This window comes from Dipodomys merriami, unplaced genomic scaffold (assembly GCF_024711535.1).
Source record: "Dipodomys merriami isolate MVZ:Mamm:240054 unplaced genomic scaffold, mDipMer1.0.p SCAF_89, whole genome shotgun sequence".
Taxonomy (NCBI): Eukaryota; Metazoa; Chordata; class Mammalia; order Rodentia; family Heteromyidae; genus Dipodomys; species Dipodomys merriami.
In genome coordinates, this window is record NW_027206501.1 from 4,640,975 (window position 1) to 4,653,054 (window position 12,080).

Sequence of the window (12,080 nt, forward strand, 5' to 3'; positions counted from 1 at the left end):
CCTCCTCCTTTGTTTTCCCCTACTATCCCTTCCCGCCCCCCCACCCCACCTCCCACTGAAGTTGTAAAGTTTGTTATCAACATAGTGTCTTGAACATCTCATTGTTACAATGGGTCAACCTGTATCCTTATTTCAGCATTTTATTATTTCCCTTTTCCTCCCCAAATTAAAAACAAATGTATAGGGGCTGGGAAGGTGTCTCAGGGGTAGAGCGCTTGCCTTGCATGCCTGAGGCCCTGGGTTTGATGCCTCAGCACCACATAAGCAAAAAGAAAAAAGCCAGAAGTGGTGCTGTAGCTCAAGTGGTAGAGCGCTAGCCTTGAGCTGAAGAGCTGAGGGACAGCATCCAGGCCCAGAGTTCAGGCCCCACAACCGGACCAAAAAAACACAAAAAACAAATGTATATACAAGGTTTTAGGGCACTGACATTACATACAATGAAAACTGGAAACGGGTTATACCATGGGGGAAGAACATACAAAAGAAACAAAAAATATACATAGTACATTATAAATACATTAAAAAAAACAGAAAGAAAGATAAAACCACTGTGTCCCTATCTTGGGGTTCATTTCAATTAGCATCATCTTATATGGTCATATGTATCTAGCTTTTGACCTTTTCTGCTTGTTCTAGACGTATACTAGTTATTGCAAATAAGGGAAACCATGGGACCTATGTTTCTTTGGGCCTGGCTTACTTCACTTAATATAATTTTCTCCAAGTCTTTCCATTTCCTAACAAATGGGGTGATGTCATTCTTTCTAATGGAGGTGTAGATTTTCTCAATCCATTCATCTACTGAGGGGCATCTGGGTTAGCTCCATATCTTAGCTATGGTGAATAATGCTGTGATAAACATAGTTGTGCTGGTAGCTTTGTATGGCCTTGTTTGTGATCATTTGGGTAAATGCCCAAAAGTGGAATTGCTGGGTCATAGGGGAGCTCTATGTGAAGTCTTTTGAGGAACCTCCATACTGCTTTCCAAAGTGGTTGAGCAAGTTTACACTCCGACCAACAATGCCGTAGGGTTCCCTTTTGGCCACATCCCCTCCAGCATCTGTTGTTATTAGACTTCTTGATTATAGCCATTCTAACTGGGGTGACATGGAATCTCAATGCTATTTTGATTTGCATTTCTTTTATGGCTAGAGAAATTGAGCATTTCTTCATGTGCCTATTTTCCATTCTTATTTCCTCTTCAGAGAAGTCTCTTTAAGTCTTTAGCCCACTTATTTATTGGGCAGTTGTTTCTTTGAGGATCTGTTGTTGGGGGATTTAGTTTTTTGAGTTCTAAGTATATTTTAGATATGAGACCCTTGTCTGCTAGTGAAGATCTTCTCCCAATCCGTGGGCTTTCTATTGATCTTGCCATGTCCTTTGCCATGCAGAAGCACTGCAGTTTCATGCAATCCCATTTGTCCAACATTTCTTTGATTTGTTGTGTTTCTGGGTCTCTTTTAAGAAAATTTCTGCCTGTTCTTGTAATGTTTTCAGGGTATCTGCTTTTACTTCGAGGTCTTTGATTCCTTTGGAGTTGATTCTGGTGCAGGCTGATAGATAAGGATCTAGCTTTAGTTTTCTACAGGTGTTTAACCAATTTTGCCAGCACCATTTACTGAAAAGGCTGTCTTTCTTCCATTCTATTTTTTTCAACTCCCTTATCAAAGATTAGGTGGTTATAGGTCTGTGGGTTCATTTCTGGGTCTTCAGTTCTATTCCATTGTCCTCAGTTCTGTTCTTGAGCCAGTACTAAGCTGTTTTGATTACTATGGCTTTGTAGTAGAGTTCAAAGTTTGATATTGATATTCTTCCTGCACTGTTCTTTCTGCTAAGGATTGTTTTTGCTAGTCACGGTCTTGTTCCATATGAACTTTTCATCTATTTCCTTGAAGAATGAGGTTGGAATATTGATAGGTATCGCATTGAATTTGTAGATAGCCTTTGCAGTGCTGCCATTTTCATGATGTTAATCCTCACAATCCAGGAACATGGGAGGTTTTTCCATTTCCATAGTTCTGCTTTAATTTTCTTTTTCAGGTTTTTAAAGTTTTCATTGTAGAGGTCCTTCACTTCTTCAGTTAAGTTAACTACTAGGTATTTTATTTTTGCTGGGGCTATTACAAAAGGGTTGGCTTTCCTAATTTCATCTGCACTCTTCTATAATGAGAACAGAAATGGCAAACAGAAAATGGCAAACAGAAAAGCCATTGATTTTTTGAGGGTTAATTTTATACCCTGCTACTTTGCCAAAGTTTTGAATCAGCTCCAGTAACTTGGGAGTGGAGTCCATGGGGTTCTTGAAATACAAGATCATGTCATCTACAAAGATGGAGAATTTTACTTTATCTTTCCCTATTTAGATACCCTTTATGTTTGCATCTTGTCCTATTGCTCTAGCTAAGCACTCTAATACTAAGTTGAAAAGAAGTGGAGAGAGTGGACATCCTTGTCTTGTTCCTGAGTTTAGAGGAAATGGCTTTAGGTTTTTGCCGTTAAGTATAAAACTACCTGTAGGTTTGTCATACACAGCCTTTATTATATTGAGGAATGTTCCATAGATTCCTAATTTTTCAAGAGCTTTCATAAAGGGGTGTTAGATCTTGTCAAATGCTCTTTCTGCATCTATTGCGATAATCATGTGCTTCTTATCTTTCCTCTTGTTGATGTGATAAATTATATTAATTGATTTACTTATATTAAACCAGCTTTGCATCCCTGAAATGAATCCTGTTTGATCATGGTGTATGATTTCTTTGATGAGTTGTTGAAGTCGATTGGCCAAAATTTTGTTGAGAAGTTTTGCATCAATGTTCATCAATGGGTCTATAGTTCTCTTTCTCTGATGAATCCCTGCCTGGTTTTGGGATAGGGGTTATGATGGTTTCATAGAAAGAGTTTAGTAATGAACTTTCACTTTCAATTTCATTGAAGAGTTGGAGGAGTATTGGTGTGAGTTCTGCTTTGAAGGCCTGGTAGAATTCAGCTGTAAATCCATCCGGTCCTGGGCTTTTCTTGGATGGGAGGTCTCTTATTGCTGTTTCTATTGCGATGCTTGATATGGATCTGTTAAGTTGGTTTACGTCATCTTGCTTTTCTTTGGGCATGTCAATATTTGCTAGATATGCATCCATTTCTTCCAGATTCTCAAACTTATTAGCATAAAAGTTTGAGAAGTATTCCTTTACATTGTTCTGAACCTTGGTTGCTTCTATGCTGATGTTTCCATTCTCATCTCTGAGCTTGTTTACTTGGTGTGTTCTCTTCTTTTTCTGATTTGCTAAGGGTCTAACAATTTTGTGAATTTTTTTGAAGAACCAACTCTTTGTTTTGTTGACCCTTTCAATGTTATTTTTGGACTCTAATTCATTTAATTCTGATTTAATTTTAAATATTTCTTTCTGTCTACAGGATTGAGGTTTAGCTTCTTGCTCTTTTTCAAGGAGCTTCAGGTGTCTCATTAAATTGTTGGTTTCAGATCTCTCCAATTTGTTGATGTAGGAACTCAAAGCTATAAACTTGCCTCTAAGTACTGCCTTTGCTGTGTCCCAGAGGAGCTGGTAATTTGTGTGTTCATATTTGTTAAATATCATGAACACTTGAATTTCCTTTCTAATTTCTTCCATGACCCACTGGTGGTTCAACAGTGTGTTGTTCAGCCTCCATGTGTTACAGGATTTTTTTTTGGTGGCTTTTGGTGTTGAATTGTAATTTTATTCCTTTGTGGTCTGGGAGAATGCAGGGCATAATTTCAATGTTTCTGATTTTGGACAAATTTGCATTGTGACCTCAAATGTGGTCAGTTTTGGAGAATGTTCCATGTGCTGCTGACAAGAATGTGTATTCTGATCCTACTGGGTGAAATATTCAATAGTTGTCTGTTAAGTCTAGTTGATCTATGCAGTTGTTAGATCTGTGGTTTCTCTGTTGAGTTTTTGCTTGATTGATCTATCCAGTGATGATAGTGGTGTGTTTAAGTTCGCAACAATTAATGTCTTTGGATCTATGTGAGATTTGAGGGAAAATAGTGTTTCTTGGATAAATTTGAATGCTCTTTATTTGGTGAATAGATATTTAGAATTATAATATCCTCCTGAAGGAGAGATCCCTTAATTAGTATGTAGTGACCTTCTTTATCTCTTCTTGCTAATTTTAATTTGAAGTCTATTTTATCTGACATTGAGATTGCAACTCCGCCTGTTTATTGGGGCTATTTGCTTGGTAGATTTTATTCCAGCCTTTCACTTTCAGAATGTTTGTTTTTGTAGGCAAGGTGTGACTCCTGAAGGCAACAGATAGAAGGATCGTGCTTTTTGATCCAACTAGACAGTCTATGTCACTTAATTGGAGAGTTAAGTCTGTTCATGTTGAGAGATAGGACTGAGAGGTATTTGGGAGTTCCTGCCATTTTATCCACCTTCTTGGGGGTTGCAGCAACTGACTCCTTCCTATGGTTCTTGGATTCTCTGTTTGGGGGGCTGTTTCTTGGCCTTTATCATGCTCTTTTTTGGGTTTTTTTTTTGGGGGGGGTCCAGTCGTGGGCCTGAACTCTGGGCCTGGGCACTGTCCCTCAGCTCTTCAGCTCAAGGCTAGAGCTCTACCACTTGAGCCACAGTGCCACTTCCGGCTTTTTTTATTTCTGCTTATGTGGTGCTGAAGAATTGAACCCAGGGCCTCATGCATGCAAGGCAAGCGCTCTACCACTGAGCCACCTTCCCAGCCCTTCTTGTTGGTTTTTTATGTGTAAGACATCTTTAGTTATCTTTTGTAGGTGGAGATATATTGTTTCAATTTTTCTTTGCTGTGTTTTTATTTGTCCTTCTGTTATGAAGGAGATTTTAGCAAGGTACAGTGTTCTTGGTTGATAGTTGTTTGTACTTAGAGCATGGCATACATTATTCCTGGCTCTTCTTGCTTTAATTGTCTCGGCTGAGAAATTTGAATTTATTCTGATTGTTTTCCTTTCATAGGTGATAATCCTTTCTCTTTGATAGCCTGAAGGATCCTTTTGTTGGTCTCAATTGATCTTGTGCAGATTACAATGTAACAGTGGGATGTCCTGTTCTGGGCTGGTTTATTTGAGGTTCTAAAAGTTTCTTGTATCTGAATGGGCCTATCTTTTTGTATGTTTGGGAAGTTCTCTGCTAGGATCCTGTTAAATAAATTTCCTAGACCTTTAACTTCTGTCTCCAGGGCCTCCTCTACACTCATTAGCCTTCAATTAAGCTTTCTGATGATGTCCTCTAAAAAATGTTGAATATATCTATATTTCATATTTCTTGGATTTGTCTTGAATACTTGTCTGTTCTTTCTCTATAATGTGTAGGCTGTCTTCAATCCCAGAGATTCGATCTTCTGTATGGTCTAACCTACTGTCAAGACTCTACTTTGTTTTTTATTTCCTTTCCTTCTAATTGGTCAGATTTGATGGCTTCAAATTCTTTGTTGGAGCTTTGTTTTACATCTTGTATGAACTTCTTTACTTCCTTAATTTGGTTTTCAGTGATCACTCTCAAATCCCTTAATTGGCTGGTTATAGTTTCATTGGACTCCTTTTCCTTCTATTGGGTTTCATTCAGCATTTCCTTTGTGGACCCATGGATTCCTCCAGCTTTCTGTTTGTGGATTCCATGAATGCCTCTATTAATATTTGGTTATTCTCATCATACTCACTCTATTCCCCCATTAATCTGTGATTAGCTTTGTCACATTCACAATTTTCTTGTATTAATCTTTGTTTAGTCTCATCAACTCACGCATTTCTCTATCCCACTCATGCATTTCCCTTTTATGCTCACACAGAGCCCTCTGCAGGCTTTCAACCTTTTCATTCAGCATGTTTACCAGTACTGTTTGTAGAGCATTTTGGGAGCTCTCCTATGAATTATTCATTAACTGCTCTGTTGCCTGATTATCAAGGGTAGGAGTTGAGATACTGGACTTACCATTTTTCTTGCATTTGTATGGATTGTTCTGCCCATTTAGGTATGAAGGCAAAACTAATTCCATACTAAAACACTATTTTAAGGCAGGCTTCAAACCAAGCCCTGTAGTTGCACAGATTGATGCAGTAAAAATGAGTACACATACAATCTAGTTCAACATCAAATAACTAGGGATCATTGGACTAAGAAAATCAAAGAAGGAGTCAGCAGATGAGAAATTAATATGTTTAGGGAGAACTGTGAGGAGAAAGTAAGATTAGAAGAATGTAGGGAGGGAAACAGAGAGAGGGAATATATATAACCAAGACCTGAATTCAGAAAGAGGATGGGGATAGAAGGAAAGGAGAAGATAAAGATGAAGAAAAAGGAAAAAGGAAAATAAAAAACTTTAAATGATACAAGTTGACCCATTGCAACAATGAAATGTACAAGATGCTATGGTTGAAAAATGAACTTTACAATTTGGGGAGGAGTGTAGTTGGGGAGGTGGGAGGACAGGGATGGTAGGGGAAAAACAAAGGAGGAGCCAACAATGCTGGATAAGAAGTGTACTTACAGGGCTGGGAAGGTGGCTCAGTGGTAGAGCGCTTGCCTTGCATGCTCGAGGCCCTGGGTTCGATTCCTCAGCACCACATAAGCAAAAAGAAAAAAGCCAGGAGTGGCACTGTGGCTCAAGTGGTAGAGCGCTAGCCTTGAGCTGAAGAGCTGAGAGACAGCGCCCAGGCCCAGAGTTCAGGCCCCACGACCGGACCCAAAAAAAAAAAAAAAAAGAAGTGTTCTTATTACCTTGCTCACATAACTGTAACCCCTCTGTACAATATTTTCACAATAAAAAACTTATTTTAAAAAATTTTAAATGCAACACTTAAAAATTATATAAGCATAAAGAAATAATGCTACAATTAAATGAGTTAAAGCTGATAGTTTGTGAATTGAGTAATCTATATCTGAATTAAGTATGCACACAATGAAGGTTAAGATCTAATCATCGAAGACGGGTATATATATCTGGGGATGAACAGAACAGCAATTAAGTAAAGCAAAAAAAATAAATAAATAAAGGACCAAAAGGGGAAAGAATATAAAGAGAATAAAAACAAGAAAGACTAAACATGGTCTTGACTTTGTATCAAGCCATTACCATCATAGGCATCAATGGTGACCAAAAGGCTGTGATCTAAATTCTAGATTAACCAATAAAATTAATTCAATCACTCAGGCTCCTCTACTAAAAGTGGGGGGGGATGAGTTGCACCAGTCCTGGGACTTGAATTCAGATCCTGGGCACTATCCTTTAGCTTTTTTGTTCAAGGCTAGTGCTTTACCACCATGAGCCACAGCTCTAGTTCTGACCTTTTTAGTGGTTTATTGGAGATAAGAGTCTCAGATTTTCCTGCCCCACTGGCTTTGATCCAGAACCCTTAGATCTTAGCCTCTTCAGTAGCTAGGATTATAGGCTAAACCACTTCTTTCCTCATCTCTCCGCCTTCTGTCAGCAGCAGTCCTGAACTGTGACTTGCCACTAGGGCATAGCTCAGAGAGGCCCACTGAGCCCTGAAACACACTCTAAAGGACCAAGGGACATTGGTGCTCAACTTTTGCAGAGAGCAGATTGAGAGGAACCACCATACCCCAAGTAGAAATGTTCAGAGCCTTTCCCGCTAGGCCCATAGTCTAAGAAGGAAAGACCAGTTGCTCTCTTTCATTAGTTGTCTCAGCGTGTGGCAAGGATCTTTTCATTCTGTAATGCTTTCCCAAGTGGCAGCAAGGCTCTAATTGACTCATTTCCAATTCCCACGGACTGTAACTAAACACTTTTAAAGGTGACAAGAGGAACTGTGGGAATGGTGTGATCGTATGGATAATGGATAATGCCTTAAACACTAGAAATACATGGGAGAAAGTGGACAACAAATTAAAAGTGCTACCACGTCTTTTTTTTTTTTATGGACTGGTGTAAGGAATCTAACTGGTTGGATTTTCATGTAAGAGTTTTCTTTATCATCAACTATTTAGAAATGCACTCATTTTCTTTAGGATCTTCCTTCTGTTTCTCTGGGTTCTTTTGCTGATAAACAAGAACTAATGTCATTCAGAGCTAGGAAACCCACATGAACGGTGGTGCTAGCATGTTGGCTATATTTATTTTTAGAGGGAGTTGACAGCACTTCCTAAAAATGATGGCTTCATCATGCAAGGCACCGGGCAAGCGTGTGTGTCATGTCTGTTGCATTCATCCTCAAGACCAAGGCCTCTGCCCATCCCCGCCCCTCCGACACCACAATACTCCAGCACAGAAACTTCCCACCGATCTTCGGCTGCTGCTGTCAGTGGCCATCCTGGTTTAGGCCCCAGTCTTCCATCCATGTTGCTAGACAGCAGTGGGGAATAAGAAAATCTCGCTCAAGTTCCCAGGCAGCCAGAAGCACCATGTTTCCACATTGTGGCTACTCGTACTGGGGCTTGAACCCAAGGCCTTGAGCTCTCATTTTGCGTTTTCACTGAAGGCTGGTCCTCTGCCACTTGAGCCACAGCTCACCATTAGGTGGGCATCAAAGTCTCACAGATTTTCTTGCCCTGGATCCGAACCTTGATCCTCAGATCTCAGTCTCCTGAGTAATTGCCACCAGTGCCTGGCTGTCCTCATTTGTCGCTTCAACGTTTTTCTGCCTGTAAATTTGGACTTTCTAAGTTGTACCACTTCCTCCGTTTTTCTGGTTTCCCGTTTTGTTTGGGTTTTGTGTGCATCTGAAGATGGATCCTTTCCAGCCACAATCGTGGTGTCATTTGCACCTGTGCGGGAGCAGGCTCGGGTGACAGCCACATGGCGGGTGAGTGGGGGTGGGAGGGTCACCATGCTGAGTGATCCTGATGCTTCCCAGGGACATCAGCCCACCGACGCGCCCCCGGCGCCCACCACTGGGACCAGCCCGGCTTGGAGATATTGGAGCCATCGGTCACCTCCATCCTCCTTTTCCTCCTCTTTCTCTCATCCCCATTTTAACACAAGTTGTACAAGAAGGAATGAGAGGGAGAAGGGAGGGAAAAAAGGAGGGAGGATTCTCTCAATATCAGTCTCTAACCGAGCTGCAGCCTCATCATAAAGTAACTGGTTGTGCGCCATGAATTTATTTAAAAGAATTTCACAAACAATGGTGTCATGGGGCTGGGAAGGTGGCTCAGTGGTAGAGCGCTTGCTTTGCATGCCTGAGGCCCTGGGTTTGATTCCTCAGCACCACATAAGCAAAAAGAAAAAAGCTGGAAGTGGCACTGTGGCTCAAGTGGTAGAGCGCTAGCCTTGAGCTGAAGAGCTGAGGGACAGCACCCAGGCCCAGAGTTCAGGCCCCACGACTGGACTCCCCCCCAAAAAAAAATTGGTGACATTTTACCCACCAAACAGCAGATTTGGTGCTAAAAAAAAAAAAGTGAAACAAGTTATTGCTCACATGTATCATTTGTGATTTACTGCCTGTATTAACATCTTAAAAATATTTTCCTATTGGGGCTTGGGTGGCTCATGCCTGTAATCCTAGCTACTCAGGAGGCTGAGATCTGAGGATCCTGGTTTGAAGCCTGCCAGGCAGGAAAGCCTGTGAGATTCTTATCTCCAATTAACCACCAAAAAACTGGAAGTGGAGCTGTCACTCAAATGCCAACCCTAAGCAAAAACTGCCAAAAGATAGCTTGAGTAATGGTATGCACACACACACACACACACACACACACACACACACACATGACTTGAGGATTAAACAAAGTTTTGACTTATCACAAGACTAAATATGAAAATCATCACATTTCACATTTTAGCACCTACATAACCTGACTCAATTTTGAAGAGAAGAGCAAATATATATATATATATTTTTTTACAGCAATGACTTGAGAAATTATATGTCAAGTCAATCTCTCTTCCCTCAACTCTACAATAGCAGAAGCTTTGAGTACGAGGGTGAGAGCAATACTGGTTTGAACTCAGGAGCTTCCTGCTTTTCCTGTTCACTTACTTGTTAGACTAGGCTCTACCATGGCAGCCAGGCCTCCAGCCCTGCTTTTTGCTGGCTATTTTAGAGATGAAGACTCTTCAGCTTTTCTGCCCCATTTGGCTTTGAACCATAGTCCTCCAGATTCAGCCTTGTAAGTAGCTAGGATTATATATGTGAGACCTTAGTACCTGGCTAGAAGTTCTGTTTTTAATTATATGCTAAACCTATGAACATTTGAAATAAAACAGTCTATACATGTCACCATTTGTCTAGTCATGTAGAAGGCTTACGGTTCAATCAGGATTGTAATTAATGACTTCTTAATTTTCCTTTATTACTAGCTTGACAGTGGCCCATCTTAGTGTTGTTTCAATGACTTAAGTAGGATATGCTACTTCTGTGTTTTTTCTAATAACATCTTAGAAATGTAACCCATAATTTCAATGACCTTTATTATACAGAAAAGGGTGATTCAAAAATCTAGGAATATTTTCTAGTTTTAACATTAGCTTACTCTTTGCTTCTACCTAGTGGACAACTGCTAGTATAAGAAGTTTTTAAATCACCTGAGTAAAAATGTGGGCTCTTTGGTTTCCACAGCATATGGGTTTTGTTTCTTTTGTCTGGGTATTTCAAAATCATTGTGGTTTTTGTTCCCAATCTAAGGAATTAAGTGAAGACTTAAAAACCTATACTAATGTGAATATACTGGCCTGTAATAAGAAGCATGCTTGGCCACATTACCAAGTCTTCGTTTGTATATTTATAAACTGGCAGTCATTTCATTGACACTTCTACTGCACCAATGAGTGTAGCTGTTTAGCTAAACTGGAAGTCACCCAGCTCCCAACAGTGGCTCCTATCCATGGAACATGATTTATTCTAGTTAGCCTCAAAAAGAATAACAATAAAAACATAGATTCTCAAAGTGCACTGGTGGCTCATGCCTATTCAAGAAGCTCAGATCTAAGGATCATGGTTCAAAAGCCAACCCAAGCAGGAAAGTTCTTGAGACTCTTATCTCCAGTGAACCACCAAAAGTAGAGCTATGGCTCAAGTGGTAGAGTGCTAACCTTTAAAAAAAAAAATTGCTGAGGGGCAGCACTCAGGCTGTTAGTTCAAGATCTAGTACTAGCACATACACACAAAATCACTTAAATTCTCCAAATCACACAAACTCACCAAATTTAATATTCTTTCCATAATATGCACAATGAACATGTCTTATAAAAGAACAGTTATGGTATAATATCCCCGATTCAAAAGGGACTCCAAGACACCAGTTAAGGCAGCTAGAAACTTTATTACTGCCACGTGGGGTCCCCTTCCTACCACTGGGAAAGTAGGACAGCCCCAAGCTCAGGGTAGAATGGGTTTTTGTTTTTATGCTTTTTGTGTTTTGTTGGGGTTTTGTTTGTTTGTGGTTTTTTGTTTTTTGGGTTTTTTTTGTCGATTGTGAGGCTTGAACTCTGGGCCTGGGTGCTGTCCCTCAGTTCTTCAGCTCAAGGCTAGCGCTCTACCACTTGAGCCACAGCGCCACTTCTGGCTTTTTTCTTTTTGCTTATGTGGTGCTAGGGAATCGAACCCAGGGCCTCATGCATGCAAGGCAAGCGCTCTACCACTGAGCCACCTTCCCAGCCCCTTAAGAGTTTTGTAATTGCTAATATTCTCCAATATTAACAACTCATAATAAGTCAAGGGAATTAGGCAAGTTGCATTGCTGTAACAAAATACCACAGTTAAACAACAATAAGATTGTCAATGTAGGGTTTAGAGAACATTTTCCACCTTCTCACCACATCCTAGCCTTGAACTGTGTGTGTGTGTGTATATGTGTAGGTGTGTGAGAGAGAGAAAGAGGGGGGAGATCTGATTTTGGCATTCATTCATTTTGGCATTAATTGATTTATTTTTTGTGCCAATACTGGGGCTTGAACTCAAGATGTGGGCACTATCCTTAAGCTTTTTTTGCTCAAGGCTGGTGCTCTACCACTGAAGCCACAGCTCCACTTCTGGCTTTTTGCTGATTAGTTGGAGATAAGAATCACATTCCCACCTGGGATGGCTTCAAACTGAGATCCTCAGATCTCAGCCTCCTGAGTAGCTAGCTGACTCCAGGGCCTAGGCTTAAAGGAAATTTTGATTTGCA